This window comes from Garra rufa, chromosome 13, assembly GCF_049309525.1.
Source record: "Garra rufa chromosome 13, GarRuf1.0, whole genome shotgun sequence".
NCBI classification, from domain to species: domain Eukaryota; kingdom Metazoa; phylum Chordata; class Actinopteri; order Cypriniformes; family Cyprinidae; genus Garra; species Garra rufa.
In genome coordinates, this window is record NC_133373.1 from 38,381,076 (window position 1) to 38,404,874 (window position 23,799).

The following is a 23,799-nucleotide window of genomic DNA, read 5'->3' on the forward strand; positions in this document are numbered from 1 at the left end:
CTTGTAATATTTATTTGCCCCTCTTAAAGAGGAAAAGATATTGCAATGCCATGGTAAATATGAATGTTGCTCTTATATAACTAACTGAATAAATGAATGAATGAAATTAAGATTACATAATAATACAATAATGGTTAAATAATAAAATAAAATTAAATAATTTACTAAAATTAAATTGAATATAAAATAAGTAATATTTAATAGCCTTGGTCAACCCCTGGATTTTCTCAGTAAAACTTTATATCAACTTTCATAAACAACATTATACTATTTAGGGAATCAGTAGTAAGAAGGTTAAAAATTAATTCATAGTAGGTGTCATGAAATTGTACCAAAAAAAAAAAAAAAAAGATTCCGTGTTTTCCGTCTGTTTCATATTCTCCACAGACCTCCAGTGATAGAGAGCGGGTCCCGTGAATGATGATCTGCCGGTAGATGGTCGGTGCGGCGTTGACATGCGCAGTACGCGGCGCGCAGCCCGTGATGCTGTTCAGTGTATGTGTGTGTCCGTCCGCTGATTTCATCTCACACACGCGCTCCTCTCCTCCATCCTCCTGGATCTTCCTCCCGAGCGCATCTTCCTTCGGAGCGGCGGCAGCGGCGGCGTCGGGGTTTTCCGGTACGTGATTCTGTTTGTTTATGTAAATAAACGCGTTTGCAGCAGCAGCGCGCGCTGGACGCGTCTCAAACCTAGACGCGCGTGCAGCATGTCTGGAGATAAACACACACGCGGCGTTGAGATGCGTGCAGCGTTTTCAGTCATGCACTTCATACCCAGAAACGTTTTTGGGCTTCATATGGACGTGTTCCAATCCAACAGCAATTTTGGACATAAACATAGACGAGTTCCAAGTCAGCGCTATTTTGGACATTAGAAGTGTGTGAAGCATTTTGACCATAATAACAGTCGTATTCCATGTCAATAGCAGTTTTGGCCATCATATGTGTGCTTGTAGCATTTTTGGCTATCATTATAGACACTTCCAAGTCAGCAACATTTTATGATGCCTGTATGATGCAGTTTGTAAGGTTTGAGACACAGCCTGTGGATCATCAGACGGCCTGTTGCAGTGAATCTCATGTGAATAACATGATGGATAAAACATGTTAATGTCTGGAGAAGCTGTTTTAGGGTTTTATTTCAGGACTGTGTGATGAGTCTCTTTTGTTTACAGCCAAATGACTTCATGAGCTGATGGTGATGTAGAGAGAATTTACTGTGATTTAATGTGGCATATCAGCACATAATGTGGCATAAGCTTTGTTAATTCTTTAGTTTAATTCAACTGGTGCATATGCTGTGCAGTAATGTTTTGTGCAGTAATTGTTTACTGTATTTTATTTTGCATTCCCTATGTATGTTTACTTCTGTAATGTGACCTATTTAAGAAAACCCTCAGGGTGGGACTCTGTTTTATTCATTAGGAATTGATTGGATCATGAAGATTAGGCGTTTCATAGCAGAATGGAAGTCGGTGGTTTGGAGGATGGCGTTGGAAAGTACAGTGTTCATGATGTCAGATGAAAAGGAAAAGTCAGTTTAGAGGCTCTTACAATTTAACAAACGATTATGAAGTCAAAACTTTTTTTCAGAATGTGCACTGACACATGGAAGCCTGTTTCCACCACTGAATAAAAAAAGAAAGAAAGGTAATTAATTTTTTTGTGAAGAGACATTGTGAGACAGAAATCTGACTCTGTTACTTGCAATTATCTCATAATTCCAAGTTTCTATCTCATAGATGATATCACTGAATTCATTGAGGAACTGCCTTGAACTGAAAATTGATTATTTACAATAATGCGTTACCTACACACTATTGTGCTGTTTAAATACTGTGCAGTTGCTTTGACACAATCTGTATTAGGGCTGGGCGATTAATCGAAAAATAATCGAAATCGACATTCAGAACCTATAATCGTTAAAATTTTTCCAGGAAGATTATTTCAATTACTTTCCCTTTAAAAAACACTAGCGCTCCGTTCTGTTATTCCGCCGACATGTCGATGGAGAGCTTAAACAGTATTTATACAGTAAAAAGTATTTACAGGATATACAAGGGTAATTTTATTTAGAGGAGATACTGCTTATTTTCTACTTTTAATATGAAAAACATTGAAAATTATTTATTTTGTTTCCAATAGTGCAAGTTATTTATTTTCACTAATTTAAGAAAAATGTGACTTTTCGTTTTAAGCAATGCTTGCTTTAATTTCAGTTGTTCAACACTGATGTTCAATTAATAATCATAGATCGTAGATAGTGTTTCCTTCAATTATTTTAAAATCAAGTAATGCACCCTTCATCCAAAAATCTCTCGCTTGTAATATGTGAACATATTTACTGTACAAAACTTGTCAGTGAACTATGAGGGCAAAAAAATAAATATTATATAAATATAATTAAATATAATTTTATTAATAAATAAAATAATCGTTCATTAATCGTAATCGGGTTAAAATGTTCAATTAATCGAGATTTTGATTCTAAGCCAAATTGCCCAGCCCTAATCTGTATTGTTAAAAGCGCTATATGAATAAAGGTGACATAGTTCATAGTTTACATCTTACAATTCCCAGTTTATCCCACAATTCACAGTTTTATCTCTTACTTTTCCAAGTTTATATCTGAGTTTATATCTCACAATTTAGAGTTTGTGTCTCAAAATTCCAAGTTGATATCTCAAAATTCCGAGTTTATATCTCACAATTCTGAGCTTATATCTCACAGTTCTGAGTTTATATCTTACTATTCCAAATTTATATCTCACAATTATGAGCTTATATCTCAAAGTTCTGAGTTTATATCTCAGAATTCCGAGTCTATATCTCACAGTTATGAGTTTATATCTCACAAATCTTGAGTTTATATCTCAAAATTTCAAGTTTATATCTCATAGTTCCAAGTTTGTAAATTTTCAGTTGATATCTCACATTTCCAAGTTTATATCTTACAATTCTAAGAGTTTTTATCTCACAATTCTGAGCTTATATCTCACTATTCTGAGTTTATATCTCACAATTCCGAGTCTATATCTCACAGTTATAAGATTCGTGAGATATAAACTCAAGATTTGTGAGATATAAACTCGAGTTTATATCTCAAAATTTCAAGTTTATATCTCATAGTTCCGAGTTTGTATCTCAAAATGTTCAGTTGATATCTCACATTTCCAGGTTTATATCTTACAATTCTAAGTTTATATCTCACAATTCTAAGTTTATATCTCAAAATTTCAAGTTGATATCTCACAATTCCGAGTTTATATCTCATAGTTCCAAGTTTATATCTCATAGTTTATATCTTACAAATCTGAGTTACATTTACATTTCACAATTCTGAGTTCATTTCTCACAGTTCCAAGTTTATATCTCAAAATTCCAAGTTTATATTTGCTGCAAACTAAAAAAAGGTAAAAATTATATTTTGGTTTGTAATTCTGACCTTTTTTCTTGCTATTGTGAGCTTTTATCTCACAATTCTGAGAAGAAAAAAAAAGTTAGATATAGAATATAGAAACAGAATTGCTGGACCAAAGTCAGAATGAGATGAAAAAGTACTTTTGAAAAGTTACCTTGTATTTGTTGTATTCTGTGGCATAATTCAAAACCAGAACATGTTTGAAGAGAATAAATAGGGTTGATTTTGATTTCACAGATCTTTAAAGTATGTTTTGTTCTTTTAAAGACAAATTGGATCTATTTTATATGACAAATATTAGGTTTGTGATGTTGACGTGAGCTGTGTACTAGTTTGGCTGAAGCCTTTTATGAGTCACTGACACCTGCTGGTTACACCTGTCAGATCAACCTTTATTGACTCTACTGAATGTCTTTAGACTAGATTGTCTGGAACATGAGACCAGAGCGCATATATCTGTCTCAGGATGGTAGTTTGATTTGATTTTGACATGTGCATTGCTAATGAGTTGTTTTGTTTAATGCAAGTCAGTCAGAGAATTGAAAGGAGCACAGCAAACTCTGAGCGTTCAGACACCTAATGAATAAATTGATGATCTTTTATGAAATGAACTCCACACAAGTGCATTTAGGATGCAACCTAAATCTGCTTTCCAGAGGAGACGCACTGAATACTGAACATATGCGGTTTATCTGGGGGTTAAAAAAGTTCTCGAGCGCATAATGAATGAGTCTCTAATGCATCTGAATCTGTGCTGAGATGTAGCTTGCTGCAGAATGTGAGCTGTTTACTCTTAGTAATCTTGTTTGGGATCATAAAAGTCTTCATTATGTTTTCTAATGTCTCCCATAGGTTCAGAAAAATAAGTATGGACTTCTAAAATAATTTGCAGCAAGATGTGAGTGTTTGGAGCAGTGCAGCTTGAGAGTTTTATGAATAAATAAAATACATCTAGGCTGAGCAATGTAGGATTTTATATATCATACTCGATGTCTCAGCCTCTTCAGACTTCATGTGATGACACAAACAATTCACTGAATCTGAGTTTTTTATCAGTAATTCACCGAAATTAACTGAGCTGTTGTATCATCTCGAGATGCTGGTTAAACTAGCTTTTAGCAAAGCAAAATAAAATAAATGTTAAATGTTCTAGTGATGCACTGAAATTTTGGCAACCAAAAATATTCAGTAGAAAATTAATTTTCAGCTTCAAAAGGGCCGAAAAATAACTCTAGAGAAGAGCATTTTGACTAAATATATGTACTGTATTACATAATCATTATATTTCAACCTGTTACCGTTATTTACTATATGTTTGATTAAATCTAGCATTTTTTACAGCCATCATTGAAATGTTTATATTTCAGCAATGAATACGAGTTAAAACAATTACATTTTTGTAATTAAAAAGTTGATAATTCAATTACATTAAAAAGTTGATATACAATCTGCTTTATTTGCAGTTTACAACTCAGTATTTATGTAAGTGTTGATTATTAAATAAAGTTGAATAATTTTTTTGGTTTGTTTCGGTTAAAAAATAATTTTGGTGCATCAGTACTAGTTTCATATTTATTATTATTATTATTTAATTTGAGTTTTAGTTAAGTTATTTTCAGTTTTAATAAAACAAAAAATATAATGTTGTTTTGGCAAGTAACTGAATTTCATTTTGGTGCATATTTGTAATTTTCCTGTTTTCAGTTTAATTTTAGTTTTAATCAATTTAATTTTGTTGTGTGTTGTGTGCATTTACAAAAAATGCTTAGTGTTTCTTATTATTTAGATTTTTTTGTTTATTTTATTTTTAGTTTAGTCATTTTCATTTTAAAGAAACAAAAATAGAAATGTTTCCTTGGCAACTCACTAATTTTATTTTTTAATTTTTTTTGTTTTATGCATTTAAAAATATCCCTATTTAGTGTTTATTACTGTTATTATTATTATTTTATTTTTATTTTAGTTATTTTCACTAAAATTCATTTTGGTGAATCACTACTATATTTATAATTTTCCTGTTTTCGTTGTCATTTTAGTTTAAATTTGAGTAATTTTTTTTTATTTATTTTTTTACAGAAATTATTTTTTTTAGTTTATTTTATTGTAAAGAAAAGCAACTCATTAAAATATAATTTTGGTGCATCACTATATTCGTAATTTTTATGTTTTCGTTATAATTTTAGTAATTTTGTTGTGTGCTTTATCGGTTTTATGCATTTAAAATTATTCCTACTTAGTGTTTATTATTGTTATTATTATTATTAGTTTATTTTATTTTTATTTTAGTTATTTTCAGTTTTAGTAAAAAGAAAATAGGCTAATGTTGCTTTGGAAAGTAACTAAAATTAATTTTGGAGGATCACTATATTCATAATTTTCCTGTTTTCATATTAATTTTAGTTTAAATTTGAGTATTTTTGTTGGTTTTATGCATTTACAAAAATAATTTAGTGTTTATTATTGTTTGAATTTTTTGCTAATTTCATTTTTAGTTTAATTATTTTAATTTTAAAGAAAAATGCTTTCATTATAATTTAGTAATTTTGTTGTGTGTTTGGTTTTATGCATTTAAAAAATTCCTATTTATTGTTTATTATTGTTATTATTAATAATATTTTATTTTTATTTTAGTTATTTTCTGTTTTAGTAAAAAGAAAATAGGCTAATGTTGCTTTGGCAAGTAAATAAAATTCATTAATTCTATGTTCATAATTTTCCTGTTTTCACTTAATAATGAATTATTAATAATAATTTTGTTGTGTGTTTTGTTGTTGTTGCTTTTATGCGTTGAAAAATAACTTAGTGTTTATTAGTGTTAATTTGTTTATTTTATTTTAATTTTATTTATTTTCATTGTAAAAAATAATTTTGGTGCATCACTACCATATTTATAATTCTATATTCAGCAAAATCTTTGCATGCATAACACATTCCACTACAAACAAGTTATCATGTCATTATTAAACCCATAAATGAGTATTTACTGTTATGTTTGTTTATTGACATTCACTAATTCAGTCATTTTCACAGATCTGTGATGTTGTTTGTACAGAACCACATGCATATGATGCATTTACACTACTCTTAACTGCATTAATACTCTATTGTGTGTGTGTGTGTGTGTGTGTGGCCGTTTTGCCCTCAGCCAGTTTAACACACCTGTCTGTCATCATTTGAGCGTAATGACTCCATTAAACAGCAGTGGCGATGCTTAACTGTAATGGAACATTCTGGATGGAGCTCTAGAGGTGGGCTTTGTGCTGTAGGTTGCAGTCACAGATTGATTGTCTTTTATTTAGAGCATTTTGTGCACATTCACTCTGTTATTTGTTTTATTTGCTGTCAGCTCTGTCTTATATATTATAGATGTTCACAGCAAGTACACATATGCGCGTTGTGGTGCCGTCGGCTCAGGTGTGGATATTTGTCTCCAGAGATGTTTGTCAGTAATGATTTTGTTTGGAGCAGGCCTTGGGAAAATTAGATGAAGAATATAAATGACCTACGCTTGTGCAGGGAAACCCCTCCAGGTCAAACGATAGAGGACAGGCTGAGCAGGCTGTGTTTCTGATGCTGAAAGATGTTAGGAGCTTGAATCATGCTGTTAGAGCTGCTGAGTCTTAAGAGTTTGAGCAGAAACATCAGATACTTGCTGTGGAAGAGCTAAATTGAAGAAATCGTTGTCTTAGAGAATGAGAATGCTGTCATCATTTGGCTTTCTTTTTAAAACATAAAAGATATTTTGAAGAAAAAAAAATGCTCTTTTTTCGTGAAAAATGAACAGGGACTGAGGCTTTTAAACTTCTTAAAAGGGCAAAAACATCATGAAACTTTCATAAATACTTCATACAATTTGTGTATGACATACAATAAGTCATACAAACTAAGAAAAGTCATCAGAAGTGGCAACTATACATTTTGTGAATGGATCATTGTTTGGAATTGAATCTTTTAAGTGAATCAGATGATTCAGTTTTGATTCAACTTTTGACTGCACAGTTTGTAATATAAATAAACAAGTAAACTTTTTTTCTTAGAAATATGTTCAAATGATATATTTTTGAAATTGTATCATCATAAATGTTTTATATATTGTGTTTAGAATATTATCTACTTTGAATTTTTTTTATCTTTAAAAAAATATTTATTTATTTTGGTATATATATATATATATATATGTATGTATATATATATATATATATATAATAAACTTATAATTTTTAATAAAAAAATAAATACTAATAAATATTACTTGACAATTATAGCATTTTGTTAAATATTTTTTATTTGAATTTTAGTTTAAATTTGTTTTATGAATTATTGCCTTGGCAACTAATTAGTTTAATGGTAAAAAAATAATAATAATTTTTTCATAGAAGGTTTTTTTTATATCAGTTAAAGTTTTTTGTTATTTAAATTGATGTAATGTTTTTCAATAGTTTTTAGTTTGTATACATACACACACACACCCATAATAATATATATTTAAAAAAAAAAATAGTAATAGATATCACTTTACGATTATAGCATTTGTTCATATTTTGATTTGATTTTTTATATTTTTTAATAGAATTTTAGTTTCAATTTGACACATTTCGTTGTTTCTCATTCGGTTTTTTAATGGAAATTCTTTTTTATATCGGTTAAAGTTATTTTTCTTTATCTTATTTAAATTAATGGAATAATTTAATGTTTTTCAATAGTTCTAGTTTTTAGTTTCTGGTCTGAACTCTAAATGATAGTGAGTAATGACTTGTATTTCAGTCTGTTCCTCACAAAGCTGCCATATGGCTTCAGAATATGGCGCAAAAGCCAAAACGTACCACTTTAATGATTATTTTCAGAGTTTTATCACACTTTTATGTCATTTTTGAAGCTTGAAGGCCTAATCTTTTGTAATTGCACAGAAAACAGCAACCAGGACAATGCTTCGAAATGCCTCCTTTTGTGCTCAACAGAAGAAGGAAAATCGCACGACTCTAAAGCCGCACGCTGACAGAACTTTTATTTCCGACTGAACTATTCCTTTAAAAATTCAAGCCCTAATGCAGAAAGCCACGGCAGTCAAAGACATCTAAAGACCGCTTTACAGCATCCAACAAAAAAAGGTTTGGGAAAAAAGCTTTAAACAGCAGCTGAGAGATTTGATGGCATAGGAGAAACATCACTAGAGTGACATTTCTTTGTGCGAGCGTCTGCATGTCTGCATATTCATGCCGCGCGAGTTCATGTGATGTTAAAGCGTTGTGCACATATTAGCGCAGAGTGAAGGTCGGGAACAGACTTATATGAGCTCCGCTGACATTTGCCTGGCATTTTTGATTCACTGAGGTCTTGTGATAGATCTTCCACCCTTGTTCTGGACACAGGTGATTATAGATGACCTGTTTGCTCTTTTGATGTTTTGAAGGTGTTTCCTCAGCAGATTGGATATTAGAGGCTCTAATGTTGCGTATATTATTAATGCAGTCTCATGTGTCATCATGTGACGCCCGTCTGTGGCATCAAATGCTCTTCATCTGAAACCTGCTGATTCTGCTCAGTAAAATCCAGGGCTTTGTTTCATGTTCACTCGTTGTTCCAGGATCACGCTGACTTTATCTAGTGGAGAAGAGAGACTCCCATCTGTCTGTCTAGTGATCGTACTGAGTCTCTGTGCTGTCATCAGACAGACCTGAACTTTAAAGCGCCACCTGAATAAAGCAGATCTGCTAGATATCCGCTGCCGATCTGTTTCCATGTATTCAGGGTCCAAAATGAACTTTTTTTTTCAACACCTGCTAAAGGCAGATGAAAATTTACCAGCCATAAACATTGATATTTTCCATATATAGTAGCTTTGGTGGCTTAATGGGGAAAAGATTCCAGGTTAGAGATGTGCCTAAACCTGATGAATAAAAAAATTGTATTTTTGTTCACTGAGGTTGAAGTAATGAAGACCTTTGAATCTTCTTTGATAGATCTGTCTGTGTTTTGATTCATACTTTTTTTCTACAATTCAATTTAAATCATAAATTAAGTTGGAAATTCTTAAGGGGGGACACTGCAGGCAAAACACTACAGTTTTTTTCATGCACTGGTCAAGTCTGAGATTTTGTGCTTTTTTAGACTAGTAGAAAGAAAACAACATCCAAAAGACACCGTTAAGTGTTTTTTATAGCACTTTATCTATTTGTGTCAAAAGATTTCAATTACAATGCATATTTTTAAGGCTGTTTTCTCAAAATGAGTTTTTTATTCTACACTGAGCCATAAATCTGCACTTTAGTAGCACTTACACACACCATACTTAAAATTTTTATTCTTGTCTATATCCTGAAGGTTTTTACAGAGGGATTTGTTCATATATAATTTGATTGATTTTATACATAATTTTATTTCCCAAAAAACTGTAAAAAAAAAAATATATATATATAGTTTTCTGCCTGTTCTAAGTATTTTCTGAATTATGGAGTGACAAAATGACAAAATCCCTTCTGTAAAAACATTTGACTCTAATATGTCCAAAAATTTAAACAAGAAAACTGACGTTATCCAGTGTTTAGATTTTTGTACTAGAAATGTATGCAAACTAGCGCATATATCATTAAATAATGCATCATTTGCATATTAAAATCTAACATTTCAGAAAACTTGTAATACAAAAAATATTTGCAATTATCAATGTAATCAATCAACTGACTAAGTAAAGTGATAACTATTAGTTATTTTTTTTACCCTATTCACCTGCAGTGTCTCGTCTTAGTAGTCTATTGGTGAGTAATTAGGAAAAAAAAGTGCAATTTGGCACTTCTTGGTTAACTTCTTGGTATCATTACAACAATGACAAAACTTCTGAACTTCTTATATTTTAAACTTTTGTTAATTGCATTTGCCAACCAAAAAAACACAATTTCATTTACACCAAACAAAAGCTGTGAAGAATTGTTTTGGAATTGAATCACACTTCCCTGAACTAAACTGAATCGCAATAGATTCACATCGTAGAATATTTGTCATATGAAATGACTCATTACACACAGTGTCATGCTTGAACTGTAAAAGACATGATCATTAATAACAATTGTGAGGCCTCTGAATGTGCGCTAAATAACAATTAACATGATTAACCTACTCAGACGCTTATAAAATTAGACGTAAAAGCTCTGATTGAGATCTTCATGTCTTCATGTTGGATTCTAGGACCTATTATCAGTCTTATATTATGATTTTTCACATTTATGTATTTATTGCTTATATTAAATAATAAACTGTATTCATATTATGTATTTTAGATTTAATTACAAGTAATCACAATAAAATCAACCTTTTTATAATTTCCATATAGGAAATTAGTTTTGTTTATTGAGTAATTTGTAATAGTTATATTAGAAAATATTCTTTATTTTAATCATAATTAGTAATTACGTAACCCGTAACCACAATAAAATTAATATTATATTTTTCCATATGGAATATTAGGTTTGTTTGTTTGTTTATAATACTTATTAAATAATAACCTAATAAATGTACTGTATTCATAATCTTTGTTTAATAATGATTAATGTTGCCAGTAATCACAGTAAAATTTAAATCAGTTTTTTTTATACAGAAAAAAAATGTTTTTATTTAATAGTTTAAATAATAAATGAATAAATATACTACATTCATATTCTGTTTAATAAAGGTTTTAAAGACTAATATGTTACCAGTAATTACAATAAAATTAACATTACATAACATTTTCCATTTAGAAAATTAGGTTTGTTCATTAATTAATTTTTAGCACTTATATTCATTTAAAAACTAATAAACCTATTCATATTCTTTATTTCAATAAAGATTTATTTATTTATTAAAAAATAACAAAACTATTAAATATACTGTATTCATATTATGTATTTTAGATTAAATTACAAGTAAATACAATAAAATTAACATTATATCATTCGTTCCATAGAGGAAATTAAGTTTGTTCATTGATTAATCTTAATACTTATATTACAAAATATTCTTTATTTTAATAATTATTATTAATTACGTAACATTAAATGAAAATTGCCTGTTTTTTTTACATATAGTAATGTGTTTGTGTTTTTTTATTATTTATTTTAGTTTAAATTATAAATTAATAAATATACTGTATTCATATTATTTGTTTAAAAAAGGTTATAAAGATTAATATGTTACAGGTAATCACAAAAAAATATCATTATATAACATTTTCCATTTAGAAAATTAGGTTTGTTCATTAATTAATTTTTAGTACTTATATTAATTTATAAACTAATATACCTAATGTATTCATATTCTTTATTTCAATAAATGTATTTACTTATTAAATAATAATAAAAGCCTATATTCTTTGCTTAATAGAGATTAATACATTACCAGTAATCAAAATAAAATTAACATTACATAACTTTTTCCCATATAATTTTTTTTTATTATTATTTTAAAAAGTTACATTTCTAGTGACCAAAATTAGATTTTTGAACATCATACCCATAAGTAAATATATAAAGCCATTTTTCTCACAAACCACAGCAGTTTAAGCAGGTGTAGGTAGTTAACGTTAGGTAATGTTTCTCCTCATACTCCCCCGCGTACTTTTGTTTCTATGGAATTAGAACAGACGCTTATACATCATTACCATGGCAACGGTTTTTGATCAAGTCCAGATGGTTTGTTGTAAGATCAAAACAGAACATTCGTGAAATCCCAACATTCCGTTCCAGTTGTTTGGAGGCTGGTGTTTGTTGGGACAGCATGATCTGGCTTCTAGATGCTCTTGAATCTCATGTCATGAGCAGCTGATTAGCAGTTTCCCTCGTAATCATGTTAGTGTAAATCTGAGCTTAATAAATGTGATTCTGTCAGATGTTACACACTCCGTTTATAGACACTCTTCTCTCTTTAACTGGCAGAGAAATGTCACTTGACCCCTTTTTATAAACTCAGAGGTACACGCTGAATGAAAGGACGGCGAGACCTCTGAATTACACGCTCTTACTTGCCTCTTTTTCACCAGTTTATTCTCAGTGATTTAAAGAGCATTAAGAAATGCTTTAATAGCATCTGTGATTTAACTTTAGTAGCAAAAATTCAGTAAAAAAGTATTTTTAATAGATGACTTGATTCTAAACGGATTCAGGTTAGTTAATTAATTTGCTTAAATGTTCATGAAAGTGTCTGCATTACCTTTTCATATACTGTAAAAAAATATTTTTCAAAGTTGTAAATCTGATTATTGGTGTACATATTACAAGAAAATACTATTTTAAAAATGTGTGTCAAAATGTCTTGTTTAAGTCAGTGTATTACTTACCGTTTGTAATTTGTAGTTATCTGTGAAATATACTGGCGAAAATGTTTTTCAGTGTAATAAAGTTGTCTGGAAATATATAGTGTCATGCAAAAGTTTGGGAACCACTTGCAGAGTCTGAAAATCTGTGAATCATTTAACAAAATAAAAGAGATCATACAAAATGTGTGTTATTTTTTATTTATTACTGTCCTGAGTAAGATATTTTACATGAAAGATGTTTACATATAATCCACAGAAAAATCATTTAGGTCCTGCAGATTCTTCAGTTTTCTAGCATCTTTTCCATATTTGAACCCTTTCCAGCACTGACTATGTTTTTGAGATCCATCTTTTACACCGAGGACAATTGAGGGACTCAAACACAACTATTCAAAAAAGTTCAAGGAAACACGATGCATTAAGAGCCGGGGGTGAAAACTTTTGAACAATTTCTCCAAATTTTTCTTATTTTGTTAAAATATAATTTTTTCCATTTAGTACTGCCCTTCGGCAGCAACAGAAGATTATTGTGTGATCTTCAAATTCAAAAAGTTCCCCCCCCTGGCTCTTAATGCATCGTGTTTCCTTCTGGAGCATCAGCAAATGTTTGAACCTTTTTTAATAGTTGTGTTTGAGTCCCTCTGTTGTCCTCGGTGTAAAAAGATGGATCTCAAAATCATAGTCAGTGCACGAAAGGGTTCAAATTAGGAAAAGATGCTAGAAAACTGAAGATTCTGCGGGACCTAAATGATTTTTCTGAAGAGCAGTGATCAATTTTAACTGTTCAGAATAAACAAGGGACTCAAACAAAAAAACAGTGGTAGATTATCCAGGTAACCACACACAGTATTAAGAGGGTTCCCAAACTTTTGAAGGGGGTTATTTTAATAATTTCAGCTACTTTTTTGTCTTGTGGACTATATGTAAACCTCTCTTTTATTTAAAATATCTTACTCAGGACAGAACCAAATAAAAAATAACATGCATTTTGTATGATCTCTCTTATTTTTTTTTTAATTATTCACATTTTCACAAATTCTGCAAAGGGGTTCCCAAACTTTCGCATGCCACTATATTTAGGTAAGTTATAAATCTTAATTTATACAACTTCAATGTTCAAAATATATTAGAATGTATGTAGAAATTCACCTAGATTTATAAAAGCAGTTGCAAAGCATAACTGAATCTAATAAGGTTGCAGTTTGGTTGAAATAATGATTCCTCTGAGTAAAGAAGAATCAGTCTTTAAAGCCATTATAGAGCAAATATATTAATATTGAGATAATGAATAGTCAAATAGCCGAGCAATATCAAGTTTCATGCTTTACATGTCGTGTCAGTGAGCTATCATCTCCATGATCACGCTCAGATCAGATGCTCTGGAAACACACAAACGCATGTGAAGTTCCACATGTATCGATTCTCAGCGTGATTTGCCGGTTGAGTCCCAGATCAGCGCCGGTGTTTGTCGTTTTGTTGTCATCACACATGAGTGACATTTGGACGAGGCTGTGTTCGGTGTGTGCGTGATTGCTGAGAGTGACTGACGCTGATGTAATTACTGTCGAGTGCTGACACCTGTTACTGAGCACAGCGCCGTGTGTTTGCTCATCTCTGCTCCCAGCATGCATCTGAGGAGGAAGAAGATTTATTTAACAGTCCCCCAAAACACCACAACTTCAGGACTGTGCACTATTCAGACGTGAATTAGGATTACCTTTTAATTCTAATCCAATTCTTGACTTTCAAGGTGTGGTAGCAAACCGAATGCAGAACTGCATTAGCGTTGCACTAGAAGTCTCTGCATTTTTTTTGCTTAAAAATACAGTAAAATAACAATTTTCTATTTGAATATTGATAAAAATGTGATTTATTGCTGTAATCAAAGCTGATTTTTTAGCATCATTATTCCAGTATTCAGTGTCACATGATCCTTCAGAAATCATTCTAATATGCTGATTTGCTGCTCAAGAAACATTTCTGATTGTTATCATGTATGGAAAAGTACAGCATCTAAATCTCCTTTTTTGTTCTTTTTGTGGAGAAAGTTTTCCAGGATGACATAAAAGTGAGTAAATGATGACAGAATAGCCATTTTCTAACCACTATCCTTTTCATTCAAGCACATATTAACTCAACACACACACACAGAAGTACACACTCAATCAGTAAAGTAATGGTCACAATGATGGATATTGTCTTTAGTCTCTAATATTTCGTCCTAATGACCTCCACTGTCTTATTTCATCAGTTCAGCTCATATATCGGTTCAAACTCTCCACTAGAACAGAAGAGCAGCAGTAAGGGTGAAGTTCATTTATCTTGTATTATAAGACAATATCAAACGCTGCAGTCAGAGGGACTGTTTCAGAAGTGATTGGATCATAGTGGCCTGATCTCTCACATATTGTTCTGACTCTCCATTGGTCCACCAGGAATGATTCAATAACCTCTAGTCTGACATCCAATAACAGCGCTCAAAGAGCATGAGTCGCACCATGAAGAGAGTCTATCTATCTATCTATCTATCTATCTATCTATCTATCTATCTATCTATCTATCTATCTATCTATCTATCTATCTGTCTATCTGTCTGTCTGTCTGTCTGTCTGTCTGTCTGTCTGTCTGTCTGTCTGTCTGTCTGTCTCTGTCTATTCATCTGTCCATCCATTGTCCAGATTTTTCTGTCAATCCATCCATCTGTTTATCCATCTCTCTGTCTGTCCATCCATCGTTCATTCATCCCTCAATCCTTCCATCCATTCATCCCTCCATCTATCCATTCATCATCCGTACATTACGTCCGTCCGTCCGTCCGTCCGTCCATCCATATATTCCTCTGTTCATCTATCCATCGTCCATCCATCTGTCTGTCTATCTGTCTCTCCATCCATCCATCAATCCATCCATCCATCCATCGTCCATTTATCCATCTGTCCATCCATTAATTTATTCATCCATATATCCATTCATCTATCCTTCCTTCTATCCGTCCATCCATCCGTCCGTCTATCTGTCTGTCCATCCGTCTATTTGTCAGTCCATCTAATCTATGCATTGTCTGTTCATCTATCCATCCATCCATCCCTCCATCCATCTATCTGTCCATCTGTCCATCCATCGTCCTTTCATAACTCCGGTCCATCCATCTCTTTGTTTGTCCATCCATCCGTCTGTCCATCCATCCATTCATTAATTCATCCATCTATCTGTTTATCCATCCATCGTCCATTTATCCCTTCATCCATCATCCCTACAGTACGTCCGTCCGTCCGTCCGTCCATCCATCCATTCATCCGTATATTTGTCTCTTCGTCTATCCATTGTCCATCCATCTGTCCGTCTATCTGTATCTCCATCATCCATCGTCTGTCTATCTATCTATCTATCTATCTATCCGTCCGTCCGTCCGTCCGTCCGTCCGTCCGTCCATCCATCCGTCCATCTGTCCATCCATCCGTCCATCTGTCCATCTATCCATCTATCCTTCCTTCTATCCGTCCATCCATCCCTCCGTCCGTCTATTTGTTAGTCCATCCATGCATTGTCTGTCCATCTATTCAACCATCCGTTCATCCCTCTATCCATCTATCTGTCCATCGATCATCCATTCATCTATCCATACGTACATTCGTCCATCTATCTATTTGTCTGTTGGTCCATCCATCTATTTGTCTCTCCATCCATCCATCTGTCTGTCCATCTGTCTATTCATCTATCCTTCCATCTGTCTATCTGTCTGTCTATCTCTCTATCTGTCCGTCCATCTATCCATCTGTCTGTACATCTGTCATCCATAGTCCGTTCATTTATTTGTCCATCTATCCTTCCATCTGTCCATCCATCCCTCCATCAATTCATCCTTTCATATGTTTGTCAATCCATCGTCCAACCGTCCATCCATCAATTTGTCCATCTGTCCGTCCATTCATTCCATCTATCCATCCAACCATTCCATCCATCCATTTATCCATCCCTTCATCATCCATATGTCCATCCATCTATCCGTTTATTCATCCTTCTGTCTGTCCATTCATTCGTCAATCTTTCTATCCATCTATCCCTCCATCCACATGTCCGTCCATCCATCCATCCGTCTATTCTTCCGTCCATCCATCCATCCCTCCATTAGTCTATTTGTCTATCTGTTCATCCATCAACCTTATATCCATCCATCCAATTTAGCTGTTTAGTTAAGAATGGACTTATATCTATAAAGATAAACTGTTCTTATATCTGTAAACTTGTGTAGCTTTTCATTTAGTTTCAGTAACTGGTATTTTGTTGCAGAATCAGTCATATAATTACATTTTCAATTGTACAAATGCTAGTTCAAAGAAACAAAAACTAATTTACAGTTATGCATTTGGCAGATGCTTTTATCCAAAGCTATTTACACTGCATTCATGTTAAACATTTTATCGGTTCACGCATTCCCTGTAAATCAAAGTACAAATAATGCAGGACTAAATGCCAGCTACCAATCCACAATACAGTGGGATAATTTCATCAGCGTTCTTTCATTCTTTGCGAATGCAGCGTGTGACACCGGCAACTGGAGTGGAATCTCGTTACTCCGATCGGACCGCTGACTTTTAGAAACTCCTTGTTAAAGCTTGTGGAGAAGCGCTGATAGAAGCGTCTCTCAGTGGAGCTCATTTCCTCTTACAAGAGCTGTACAAACATGACATTCAGCGCTAACAGCCCCTAATAAGGCTCATTCAGGCGTCCTGACAGCGCCTGGGCCGCTGGAGTCGTCCGGCGTGTCAGCGCATCCGCAGCTTTCGAGTGGGAGGCCTCGCTGCAAAACCGCCTGCTTGAGGAGAGATACAGCATATTAAGCATCGCTGTTGTGATGGGAAACGTGCAGGAGAACAATGTAGATGCCTGCTCGAGTGACGCTTTTAACTGTGACGCATTGGAGAACGGCAGCATCGGCTTGTTATTAGTGGGCACTAATGAACAAATGTCAAGCATACGGATGGCGTTATCTTTACAGCTTTGTTAAGACCTCATTATTAAGATATTTGCATGGAGATTCAAAGTGCACTGGATATGACAGCGTAACATAAAAGCAGTTCAATGGGATGCATGTTTGGGTTTGTGTGCATTAGTGCACATGATGACTCAAGTAATGTATTCATAAATGCCCAGATGAGCTGGCCGTGTTTTTATGGAATGCAACTAGTGCACATGATTATGTTGCTTGGAAAGATGTAGGGATGCATGAAATATGTGTTGTCTGATGTTGGATATTTCATTGAGCATGCTCTTTTTCTTTGTTTTTACATTTAGATTACCTTTGCCATCAACTTTACATAAAGATAATCTTTAAAACCACTAATAATTTCATAACACTGTCAAGTGTAACCTTTAGCAAATCAAAATTAATATAATTTTTCTAACTGTTGTGATGATCAACGTTTTTAGTGTCTTAATTTTAATTTATTTGAACAAAATAGTAGTTAAGTCTTACATTGGCATTCATTAATTATGGGCCATAACTTAAAAATTAATATTGGGTTATTGCAATTGTAATTTTATTTATGTACAATAGGTTTTATATATTTATGTATTACAGTTTGTTTATGTATTATAAATAAAAAAATATATTATCTAGTATATAAAATACTTATTTAAATTTTATATATAGTTTATACCAATATTTTTAGCTTTAATTTTTATGTCCATATTTAACGTTTATTAATTTTGTTTTGCATTTGTCATTTTTGTTTTAAATATTACTATTTATTATTTGTCGCCTATTTCATGTTAATTATTTATATATTTAGTTTGAATTAGCTTTTATTTTAAATGTTCAGTTTTCAGTTTAACTTTTAATTATTTTATGCTTTTGTAATTTCTTTTAAATATTACAATTAAGTTGAAATCAATTTTATTTTGGTCCTAACGATGTTTGTTTATTTATTTAGTTTAACATTTAATTTAGTTTGTTTTTCATATGTTTATATTTTATTTTAACTTCATTTCAATTAACACAATGTATTTAATAGTTTAAGTTAAAATTTACTTCATGATATTATCCTGATCAGTGCATCAGTAACAAAATACCTTGCTTTTTGCAAATTATTACAGAACTGCATATTTCCATCATTAATAAAGCAATTCAATGCAATGCAAAACTTTTTTTTTTTTAATGTTTTTTTATTGTGTTGCTATTTGGTTGCTTGGGTGTTCTGGGTAGTTGCTTATTGGCTTATAAGTCAAAATATCCCACCCACAAGTCTCACAAGTGATCCATATAAATATGTCTTGATTTGAGGCTCATTCACGTCTAGATCATGAACACTAATAGCGATGCTTGCTTTAGCAAACACCACTAAATTCACTGTAAAGCCACAGGCCAAATTTTATATTTATTCTAAGCTTTAAGCTGGAATAAGGCAGAATGTTGCTTTAAAATGTCTTTGATAAGCTCTCGCTGTGCTCATGAGCCTAATTATGCAGATTGTCTTGATCCATAAATTTGACATTTCCAGAAGACTCTCATCTCCTTACATGTGTTTAAATAAACAGTTGAAATCGCTGCACGGCGGCGCTTACTCTTATTCATCTTCATAATTCACCCTCCTCTTCAAAGCGCCGCGTTTGAAAGCCCTTTCACTGTTTTAAGTAACTGCGGTTATCCCAGAATCCCTCTTTCATCTGCAGATGAAAAGAGCAAAACGAAGGGCCACTTGCTTTTTACACTTTTAGCTCATTTTTACTCTTCTTTAAAGGAATAGTTCACCCAAAAATGAAAATTTGGTGTTAATTTTCTCCCCTCAGGCCATCCCAAGATGTATGTGACTTTTTTTCTTGAGTAGAACAGTAAAAAAGATTTTTAGCTGAAACTGCTGTCCTTGGTGATTCATAAAATGCCAAAAGCCAATGGCTATCGTCACTTTGAGAGTCAAAAAAGCATATACAGACCAGACAAAATTAACACCATTGCTCCTGGTGATATATTGAGGTCTTATGAAGTGAAACGATCAGTCTGTGCAAGAAACTGAACATTATTTACAACATTATAGTACCAATTATTGAACCGATTCTTTTTAGTGAACTAGTTGAATCAGTTCACCAAATCTGACTGAACTGTCTGAAACTGTTCACAGTTTGAGCAGCACAGATGTACAATTTACTCAGTCAAAACTCACTTAGATGCCTGACAGTCACTCTGACTCGAAACGAGCTTGAAAGAACATGAATCAGGGACTTAAAGTTGAGTCCTTTAGACTTTGTTCAGTAAAAAGTAACCCAGTAATACCCTAAACCTTGCAAAATCCACAGGCAAGCATGTATTTTCTTCAGAGAGTGTAAAAATCAGTTAATATTGCGTCATAGGCCACCACTGATAAGATGTTTTTTTAGCTGGTTAGCTGCATTGATTTTAAAAGGCTTAGAGAGATTTATTTTTAACTGCTTCCTTGAACATCACAGCTGCTACATGCGCCTGTTCTCCTCTATTTCTCCTTTGTTCATTTTTATTTAATTAGGCTGCTAGTTTGGATGTTTATCTGCACTGAAACCTTCTCCATGGATAAGGATTGTCTTTAGGATTAGTTGAAGGATGTAGGATGAGTTTTGTATAATGTCTGTATCAGATCGCTGTGCTCGACTTAACTGGGATTAATTGAGGAATCAGGATCCACGCACAGTGTCTGCGTACAGTAGAGACTTATTGAGTCATTTGTATGGAAAACTTTACCACAGACAGGCTGACACTCTGTTTAAAGCAGAAGTTTGACTTTTCTTTTAAATTCCTAAACATAACATTTAACTGTGAGAGAATCCTGTTTTTAAAGCCACTTTCAACCTGTAATCTGTTTGACAAACTAATATCAAATTTGACCAGTTTACTGCTCTGATTCATTAATGCACATTATTTGGAAGAAAAAAAAAACATATAAATGAGCGTTCAAAAGTGTGGAGTTTTAATTGTGTGGTAATTTGTTCTCTAATATTGTAAAATTTTATTACAAATATATAATAACTATTTTCTGTGTGAATATATTGCGAAGCCGAATTTTCAGCAGTGGACTTCAGTAGCACATGATCCTTCATTTTTCTAATATGCTGATATGCTGATCAAGAAACATTTATTATTGTTATTAGTAGCAATAGTAGTATCATCATCAATGTTGAAAGGAGTTGTGCTGCTAAATTAATGACCGAGGCAATAATGACATCTAAAAAACATAAAATACGGAATCTAATGTTAAAATGTATAAAATAACTAGTGAATTAAATAATATATAATAAAATAGTAAGTGAATGAACTACAAATCCAATGAAGCACTGTGAATTATGTAATTAATAATTAAAATTGACATGTATTTATAACAAAATATTTTTCTTTAAATGTTAAACTTTGCAAACTTGGATTACTTTGCTTTTTGTGATTTAAAATAAATAAATAAATAATATTATTAAAGACCTTTTTTTTCCTGATGTCATTTCTTGTGGTTTCTGCTCCAGTGACAACAACCTCAGGATAATGAGTAATGTAGTAATTTTGAAAATTAATGATTAATAATACATTTCACATTAATTTTCTTTTTTAAGGATTTAAAAATAATGATTCAATAGTTTCAAGCCATGAAGCAAACTGACCTACTCCAATATTGATTTTAAAGTATAAAATATATTTGAAATGTATTAAAATATATGTAGTTTTTCAATTATTGGACTTGGAAATTATTATTGTTATTTTTCCAGAGTGCAGCCATTTGTAAATTTTATGGGTCTGGTTTCCGATCTCATTCACTTTCAGCTATTTTTAGCTGTACAAAACAGCTTGTTTTGCTGTTTGATATTGTAAACTGATGTGTCTTACCATATTTTAATGCATTATCTTAATTATGAACACACTGGTTTGTAGTCCAAACAATTTTACCGTTTACTGAACTTTGTTATTCTTCTGGTTATTTCCCTACATTGACTATAATGAACCGTAAGTCTTGCACATTCACAGAAAACGGCTTACTTCTGCATTGAAAAATAAGGTGGATAAAAGAGTGAATTTGAAGTAAAATTGTGGCTTCAGGAGAAGCATATATCATCACTTAACACCCTTACAGTTCATCTTGGATGAGTCTTGAAAGGTTTATATTTTATCGTTAAGAATCGTTAAGAAAGTTTCAATATGGAGAAAATGAATAGGACTTTCATGTTCCAAACTGAAATGTTACACTTTCATGCTCTGTTATCAATCACTCCACCAAACAACTGACTGATTCTCCTGGTGAAGTGGGCAATAACCATCTAGAAACCTCCTTCAGCAGAAAGTAGAGCGCCGGATCTGATAGAGCTTAATATAACAGGAGGCCAAACACGAGGTCAGTCTCTCTTGATGTTATTTCATCAGTCACGTCGTTCGCTGCTGAATTACGGGGTGGTTTGGAGCAGGAAGAGAGAAAGCAGAATATTTTCTTACATCTTTCTGTACAGTGAACTATAAAATAAACATCTAGAGAGCAGAATATCAGAGAGAGCTGCTGGTGGGCTCTTTTGCCCCGAGGCCAGTAAGAAACCAGCTAGCAATGCTGTAGCTGTACACAACTGTACTGTATCTCCACAGAGTGACGTATAGACACAGATGGATAAATAAAAAAAAAAGATGGACAGATAGAAGGAGATTCAAATGTCACACAAAGACCTTACAAGACACTTAACCTTGGTTACTCTTCAGATATAAAAGAGGGTAGGTATGTAAGATCAAGATATTACAATAAAAATAGTCATTAAAAATAAAATATTACAATAAAAATAAATTCCAAAACTTATTTCAATCAACTTAATTCATCAGATCAGATGACTCAGAATGACTGGATCACTGCACTCGTGACAATTCATCTTCAATAGTCTTCTTATAGTCTGTACTCTACTCTACATTATGTCACAGATCCAATGGCTTTCTTTATAACACCAGTCATGCATTCAGCAGATTCAAGTGTCAGTTTTTTATCTCCTCTCTGGAATGTTTGAAACAGGTTGCTATGGATACAAACCTAAAGTTGTTACTCTTATAAGCAGCTGCCCAATGTATCACTATGACAGTGAGTGTTTCACGTGGATTTAACTGCATTTAATGATGAACATTTGTGGTGTTGATTATATTAAGACAGATGCTACATTGGTCTTCCTGCATGCAGTTGCCTAGCAATTTAATTTACTCAAATACAGTTTATTTTATTTTATTTTTTACCTTTAATCCCATTGCAAGAGAAACAGTCAATATTTGTGCAAAATTGCCTAACAAGCATTTTCCCAGAATGCTTTCGTGACGGTTTTGTGTTTTCTCGGCTTAACTTTGGCAAGAGCTGAGATATTGTAATCACATTAGACATTCACAAAGCATTTATCCTCTATAATGTGGTTTATTTAGAGGGGAAACAGAATATTTAGCAGGAAATAATTGATTGGATCCAACCCTGAATTGGATTTCTCCGTCTAGAATGAACTTGGGCCAGTTTATTGCTAAATAACACAATATTAAAGTTGAGTTTGTGTGTTGTCCTCCAATATATGACCCATATCTACTAACTACAAGATCACAGAGACTTATGATAATATGTGATTTCTGTATCGTTCTCTCTTTATTATTCATTACTCTGCTCTTGTAACTGGTGAATTTCTTCTATTTTCTTTCTTCTGTCTTTAGTTTCCTCTGGCTTTGCATCAGTCCATCTATTTATGTCCGACTGTATTTTTATCTCCTTTAAACACATCCACCACTCATGCTGCTGCTCTCTCACTCTCATCCTTCTTGTTCCACATCTTCAGTCTTTCTTGTCTGGTTTTGTTCATTCAGTCATTGGCCCTCTTGACTTTATTGATCTTTCTGGTTAAGATTCATTGGTCTATAACTCTTCTTATGTGTTCTCAAGTCAGCCAATCAGATTTCCGGTTAACAGTGGCCATTTTAGTCTCTCAGGCTTGGAAAAAATAGTGAAAATTAGCCACCAGTTGATGCTGTCATGTTTCTGATATATAATCATGGTTATATTTTTGTGTTTAACTCACAAATAATCCATATTAATTGATCAGACTCCAACTTTGGCCATTTGTGTCAGTTAAACTATAATGT

The 23,799-nt window shown here is 32.6% G+C and overlaps 1 protein-coding gene across 1 annotated transcript in view; it reads left to right on the forward strand.

Moving 5' to 3' along the window:
* Nucleotides 1–513: 513 nt before the first annotated feature.
* Nucleotides 514–23,799, forward strand: part of LOC141283427 (alpha-(1,6)-fucosyltransferase-like) — a 93,259-nt gene continuing 69,973 nt past the window's right edge. Inside the window, exon 1 of the mRNA XM_073816711.1 lies at nucleotides 514–619. The gene's annotated coding sequence lies outside the window, so the exon portion shown is untranslated. The remainder of the gene's footprint in view (nucleotides 620–23,799) is intronic.